This window comes from Salmo trutta, chromosome 10 (genome assembly GCF_901001165.1).
Source record: "Salmo trutta chromosome 10, fSalTru1.1, whole genome shotgun sequence".
In the NCBI taxonomy this organism is placed as follows: domain Eukaryota; kingdom Metazoa; phylum Chordata; class Actinopteri; order Salmoniformes; family Salmonidae; genus Salmo; species Salmo trutta.
The window spans coordinates 7,332,159-7,339,829 of NC_042966.1; the positions used below are offsets into that span (position 1 = coordinate 7,332,159).

Consider the following 7,671-nt stretch of genomic DNA (forward strand, 5'->3'; position numbering starts at 1 on the left):
TCTATAAGTCTTTGCTAGGTGAAGCCCCCGCCTCAGCTCACGAACTGCAAAAAAACACTGCAGCTGGAGACTCATATCTCCCTCACTAGCTTTAAGCACCAGCTGTCAGAGCAGCTCACAGATCACTGCACATAGCCCATCTGTAAATAGCCCATCCAACTACCTCATCCCCATATTATTTTTTTCCTCCTTTGCACCCCAGTATCTCTATTTGCACACTCATCTTCTGCACATCTATCACTCCAGTGTTTATTGTAATTATTTCACCACTATGGCCTATTTATTGCCTTACCTCAGTGCACCCATCACAGGTATGGAAAGAGACATATGGTTCCAAAACGTGTAATGATTTGGCAATTGTCTTGTAGCCTGAATTGATTTGTCCACTGCTGTCCGTGCGCGACTTGGCCATACATCTATGCCTTGGCGAAACGTTGGTGTTATCAAACCACACATTCAAGTCCATTTGCTCTTTTTTCATGTAGTGATGATAAATAATAGTGTAACAGCCGACAGCTTTCTTGGCATTTAGTTTTAATTAGTGACGCACCGACATGACATTGTCGGCCGATAACGATATTCTCCTTGCCCCCCCAAAAAACGACACTGATACCGATAACCGACATTTACAATTTTAGCTGCCTTTTAAGCATTCCTCGTACAGTTAAATAGTTACACACACACAGAGCAGTCTAAGGCACTGCATCTCAGTGCAAGAGGTGTCACTACAGTCCCTGGTTCGAATCCAGGCTGTATCACATCCGGCCGTTTTTGGGAGTCCCATAGGGTGGCCCACAATTGGCCCAGCGTCATCCGGGTTTGGCCGGGGTAGGCCGTCATTGTAAATAAGAATTTGTTCTTAACTGACTTGCCTGGTTAAATAAAAGGTCACACACCAAAAAGTTTTGGCATTACGAATGTCCCCATTAACAGTAAACATAATCAAAACCTATTTATTTCACTTACATGCTGTGCTGTTTCGTTGCTCATTTGTTTAGTCGTTTCATTCTCAACCAGGATTTCTTTGGAACGCCGTTTGGGTCTTTGCATGTCAAAAATATACTATTTAACATGTCAATTAAGCTTGTTGACCAATCAGGACCTGAATATGACTGCACGTCACATAATTTAACACGTTCATACATTTTTTACGTAGTTATTACACTATCACTCGTATTTCATACGTCACATTGATTCATCGATACGTATGCCATGATGCTGGTAAAGTTGTCTCGTGCACCTACAGTGCAGGTCATAATTATTTTTTATTTTTTTTAAAGCTAGCTAGCTCATGGATGCAAACACTGTTCTTCCCCAAAAACGACAATCCGTTTCAGTAACTATAGCTAGGTGTCATCTAAAATAACCCTAATTTATAAGACAGTTCTTATTTGATTAATGGTGGTCGGACCCATCTATGTGAAACTAGCCACAATAAGGATTAGCCACAAGTGGACTTTGCGGTTAGCCTTCAAAATAAAAATATGACAATTCTACTATTTGTAGTCATTTGCATCACTGTCAATGACACTTACTTTGAAAGCAAACTGCAAATTCCACTATTGTGCCTAATCCTTTTTTGTGGCTAGCTTCACAAAACATAACCCAGTGAAGCCTCACTAGTCAGATGAAGCTAGCTGGCTGCTTATAACATTAGCTTTGGGCAACAGGGTTAAGTAGCTGGTCAGCTATTTATTTTCATGAACTTTAGTTCAATTTCAATAGGCGAACAACAAGCGGCAACCTAGCTAATGCCCACAAGGATTCCTAAATCATTGCTAAGAATAGTGAAAATGACTGCAGTTTCTACTGGTCATTGACATAGGCACGTCGAGGGCTGGCAAACCGTGCCAATATATCCTCCAAACACTGACTTCGAGGGCATTTTCACTTTCATACAACGGGTTACTAACATATTCAAATAATGATTGACATTTTCATTAAAATGTAATTTTGATTAATTTATTCATACCATTTCAGTCTTCCACAATATATACAGTGGCAAGAAAACATATGTGAACCCTTTGGAATTAACTGGATTTATGCATAACTTGGTCATCAAATCTGATCGGAGCTTCATCTAAGTCACAACAATAGACAAACAGTGTGCTTAAACTAATAATACACAAATTGTATTTCTCTTGTCTATATTGAATACATTTAAACATTCAGTGTAGGTTGGAAAAAGTATGTGAACCCCAAGGCTAATTACTTTTTCAAAAGCTAATTGGAGTCAGGAGTCAGCTGACCTGGAGTACAATCAATGAGACAAAATCGGAGATGTTGGTTCGAGCTGCCTTGCCCTATTAAAAAAAAAACACACAAAATTTGAATTTGCTATTCACAAGAATCATTGCCTGATGTGAACCATGCCTCGAACAAACAAGATCTCAAAAGACCTGTTGACTTGCATAAAGCTGGAAAGGGTTACAAAAGTATCTCTAAAAGCCTTGGTGTTCATCAGTCCACGGTAAGAGAAATTGACTATAAATGTAGAAAGTTCAGCACTTTGCTACTCTCCCTAGGAGTGGGTGTCCTGCAAAGATGACAGCATTCTGCAATGTGTTCTTGTAATGAGGTTAAAAATCCTAGTGTCAGCATAAGACTTACAGAAATCTCTGTAACACGCTAACATTGACGAGTTTGTTACGTAAAACACTAAACAAATATGGTGATCATGGGAGGACACCATGGAAGAAGCCACTGCTGTCTAATAAAACATGGCTGCACGTCTGAAGTTTGCACCTGGATGTTCCAGGTGCAATATTCTGTGGACAGATGAAACTACAGTTGAGTTGTTTGGAAGGAACACAACACTATGTGTGGAAAAAATAGGCACACCACACCAACATCAAAACCTCATCCCAACTGTAAAGTATGGTGGAGGGAGCATCATGGTTTGGGACTGCCTCAGGGCCTGGACAGCTTGCTATCTATCGTCGACGGGAAAATGAATTCCCAAGTTTATCAAGACATTTTGCAGGAGAATGTTAGACTAACTGTCCTCCAATTGATGCTCAACAGAAGGTGGGTGATGCAACAGTACAACGTCCCAAAACACAGAAGTAAATCAACAGAAGAAAATACACCTTCTGGCCCAGTCAGTCCTGACTGCAACCTGATTGAGATGCTGTGGCATGACCTTGAGAGCAGTTCACACCAGACATCCAAAGAATATTGCTGAACTGTAACAGTTTTGTAAAGCGGTATGGTCCAAAATTCCTCCTGACCGTTGTGCATGTCTGATCGCAACTACAGAAAACATTTGGTTGAGGTTATTGCTGCCAAAGGAGGGTCAACCAGTTATTAAATCCAAGGGTTCACATATTTTCTCCACCCTGCACAGTGTGTTCAATAAAAACACAAAACCATATTGTTTGTTTTATTAGTTTAAGCAGACTGTCTATTGTTGTGACTTAGATGAAGATCAGATCAAATTGTATGACCAATTTATGCAGAAATCCAGGTATTTCCAAAGGGTTCACATACTTTTTCTTGCCACTGTAGTCCCTAAACAAAACTAGGTTTGCTACCCTAGCCGGCTGGCAACGTTCTTATTACTTGCTAGCTAGCCAACTACGGCTAACTTACAGTCAAGTCAAACAGTGCAGACAGAACAACAGTAGCTGCATTTGTTTAAGCTGTTTTCTAGTGACATTTATTTGGATGCACCCGTAACAATGAGCTAATGAGGCACGATTTCGCCTGGCATAGAACATGTGCTCTCGTTTGGACACTGTTCAGATGAGCTAGCCAACAGCACAGCTAACACTAACTTCAAACTGAAACTGGAAAGACTGCAAAATAGCTACAGTTCTTTTCGTTCTACCTTTTTTTTGACATGTCTATATCCACAAAAATGATGCCAACTGATTCATGATATCGACTGGTTGAGAACCGCTGCCTGTCTCCCTCTCGTCCCGACCACTACACGTTCATTACTATGGGACAGTCGAAGATTGAATATAGAAACAAATTCAATGTTGCAAATGTCAGAGACAGGTGGAGATTTGTATAAATCTTACTACTGTTAAATGAAATGTTAGTCTAAAAGATGTGAGAATGTCTAAATGCTTTTTATAGTGGGGATCAAGTTTATAAAGTGCCTGACTGGGCTGATGAGACAGTGGATTGCGCAGTCAGATGGAACCAAGTAAATAGGCATTTTAACAGATTTAGCCGGTGGTAACTTTTGGAATAGACACCCGCTGGAATGCGCTTTTAACCAAATCTGCATTCAGGATTAGACCAACCCGTTGTATAATAGCTATTATAAACTGGGTAGTTCGAGCCCTGAATGCTGATCAGGCCGTATACCACGGGTAAGACAAAGCATTTATTTTTACTGCTCTAATCAGTTTGGTAGCCAGTTTATACTAGCAATAAGGCATCTGGGGGCTTTGTGGTATATGGCCAATATACCACGGCTAAGGGCTGTATCCAGGCACTCTGCGTTGCGTTGTGTCGTGATAAGAACAGCATTTAGCAGTGGTATATTGGCCATATGCCACACCCCTCGTGCGTTATAGCTTAAGTAAAATGGTTTGCTAACGTTAGCAGCAGTATAGCTAATACCAAAATGAAACGTTTTAACCAATTTACCATCATCTTAGCTAGTGCAAGTTTTGCCAACGAAAGTACCCAGGGTGTTTTGATTAAGTAGCTGGGGGGGGAAAACAAACGGGTAAGTTAGTTAGTAAACAAACGAACTCACCCGTAGCAGACTTGCAATGTAGCCAAACCGTTGAGAATCAAAAATACCACTTCTGTTCTCATTGGACAGCACACATTCCAACCTATCGGGAAAATGGAACTGACGATTGCTTTTGTAACAGCTGGCCAAAATGTAGACTTCCTGTTTTCGATTCCGCCTTCAAAATAAAAGCTCACGGTAAAAACAAAATGCTATATTATCTCATTGATAGAAAATCGTCAATATATTTTAGCTGTTTCTATATTTATGCTTGTCTTGCTAACACCAGCCTCACTACGCCCTTAACTTCAGAGTCAGGAACGGCTGCTTTGTGTTAAACGAAGCCAGAGAGGTTCAACTCGGCGGAAAATCTGTCTCCCTCCAGCAGGTGACGTTTTTTCATTGTTTCGCCCACCAATGTAACGAGTTTTTTTTTTGTGTGGAGATCAGTGAGCGTGTCGAATTTGGTTAACAAAAAATGTATGGCTTATTTGCTACGCGATGTTTACTTTATCAAATATAAGTAATGCTTAAGTAATATAAGTACAGTTGCTTCGATTGTACTGATATAAGTAGGACACTTGACAACTTAATAAAACATTTGAAAAACACTTAAAATCGGAGTTGTCTGGAGATGGCTATGCACATTCATGTCATGAGGCTCGTGGCATAGCATCTCTCTCTGTTTAATACCGGCGGTTGACGTCAACAACCCTCATCGAATACTTAAAGTATTACAATAATGAGATGTATCTACTAATCCAAAGAAAGGATAGGCTGAAGCTAAACAGCCCACCCTGCCGATTTGTGAACAACGACATTGTTAGGGTGGAGAGACGTGTACTTGTCAGTATATCCATATTATTTGAGGAAGCTACGATAATGAAGGGACTTTGCCCTCAGACTTCAAGGCGGTACCCTACGCTGGTTGGATATGCCCGTTTCGAATGGAACGAATCATGATCTATTGTTTTACATAGGACCGCCCCAGCCTTTCTGGTCCCAGCCAGCACTTCCGGGACAGTGCTGAATTTCCACGATACGGATTTGAATTTGCTGTCTAGCAAATGAGAAGTAACGTTAACTTGTGACTGAGAAAAATAGAAAGTTATCATTTAACATTACCTAGTAGATAGTTTCCTTCTGCAGATGTTCCCAGGTACAGTTTTGAGAACAAATATATGCACTGTCAATCGAAAAATTCAAGCCAAGTCTTTGCAATCGAAAAAAAATCTCATATCAACCCTCAGCACTTAATTGAATTGAATTGAGTATGGAAAGCCAAACGGTTCAAATCGTTGCCGACCCTCACCAGCAGCCACCAGGAGGCTACATCCAGCCAGTTCCCTGCCCCAGGGATATGGGGAGAGGGCCAGAAAGAGCTGAGGCCGGCCCAGGGAGGAGGGCCAAGCCACGGCCAACAGGGGGTGCCACTACATCCACCCAGCTCCCCTGCACCAGGAAAAGGGGGGGGAGAGGGCCGGAGAGGGGGGCGACCCCGGACAGGTTGCCTGATCTCTGCCCGCTGCCAAGGCTGCAAGGGGGCACCACTCCATCCAGCCAGCTCCCTGCACTAGGGAGATCAGGGGAGAGGGGCAGAAAGGGATGGGGCCTACCCAGGGAGAGGGGGGGAAACACTCGGATGGGGGGGCCGATCACCGCCCGCGGCCACTTCATCCAAGGAGATGGAGAAGAGGGACCAGGGAGGCGGGGCAACCCCCGGAGGGGTCCTAACCCCAGCCCACGACCACCAGGGGGTGCCACTACATTCAGCCGGTTCCTTGCACAGGCTGGGGCAACCCAGAGAGGTGGGTTGTTCGTTCGACAGCCTATGGGGTAATGAATGGCGTTTTTGGATTATCACCGAAAATGACTTATTTGGTATGTATAGTGTGTATGTTATTGTGTGTGTATGTGCCAATGTTTGTGTTGCTTCACATTCCACGCTGTTCCATAAGGTGTTTTTTTTTAATCTGTTTTTTAAATGTAATTTTACTGCTTGTGTCAGTTACTTGATGTGGAATAGAGTTCCATGTAGTCATGGCTATATGTAGTACTGTGTGCCTCCCCTAGTCTGTTCCGGACTTGGGGACTGTGAAGAGACCTTTTGTGGCATGTCTTGTGGGTGTCCAAGCTGTGTGCCAATAGTTTAGACAGACAGCTCGGTGCATTCAACATGTGTGCATTCAACATGTCAATACCTCTCATAAATAAAAGTAGTGATGAAGTCAATCTCTCCTCCGCTTTCAGCCAGGAGAGATTGACATGCATATTATTAATATTAGCTCTCTGTGTACATCCAAGGGCCAGCCGTGCTGCCCTGTTCTGAGCCAATTGCAATTTTCCTAAGTCTTTTTTTGTGGCACCTGACCACGCGACTGAACAGCAGTCAAGGTGCGACAAAACTAGGGCCTGTAGGACCTGCCTTGTTGATAGTGTTGTTAAGAAGGCATAGCATCGCTTTATTATAGACAGACTTCTCCCCATCTTAGCTGCTACTGCGTCAATATGTTTTGACCATAACAGTTTACAATTAGTGTTACTCCAAGCAGTTTAGTCTTCTCAACTTGCTCAATTTCCACATTATTTATTGCAATATTTAGTTGAGGTTAAGGGTTTAGTGAGTGTTTTGTTCCAAATACAATGCTTTTAGTTTTAGAAATATTTAGGGCTAACTTATTCCTTGCCACCCACTCTGAAACTAAGTGCAGCTCTTTGTTGAGTGTTGCAGTCATTTCAGTCACTGTAGTAGCTGACGTGTATAGTATTGAGTCATCCGCATACATAGAAACTCTGGCTTTACTCAAAGTCAGTGGCATGTCGTTAGTAAAAATTGTAAAAAGCAAGGGGCCTAAACAGCTACCCTGGGAAATTCCTGATTCTAACTGGATTATATTTGATAGGCTTCCATTAACGACACTGTATTTTACATGCTGTGATTAACACATGAAGTGGTATTCATTATTCATTTCCTTTTT

General features: G+C 42.2%; 1 protein-coding gene across 1 annotated transcript in view; it reads right to left on the minus strand.

Annotated features, from left to right (window-relative positions):
* si:ch211-126c2.4 (mucin-17) overlaps nucleotides 1–5,151 on the minus strand; it is a 31,436-nt gene extending 26,285 nt beyond the window's left edge. Inside the window, exon 1 of the mRNA XM_029764198.1 lies at nucleotides 4,715–5,151. The gene's annotated coding sequence lies outside the window, so the exon portion shown is untranslated. The remainder of the gene's footprint in view (nucleotides 1–4,714) is intronic.
* Between the last annotated feature and the right edge of the window lie 2,520 nt (nucleotides 5,152–7,671).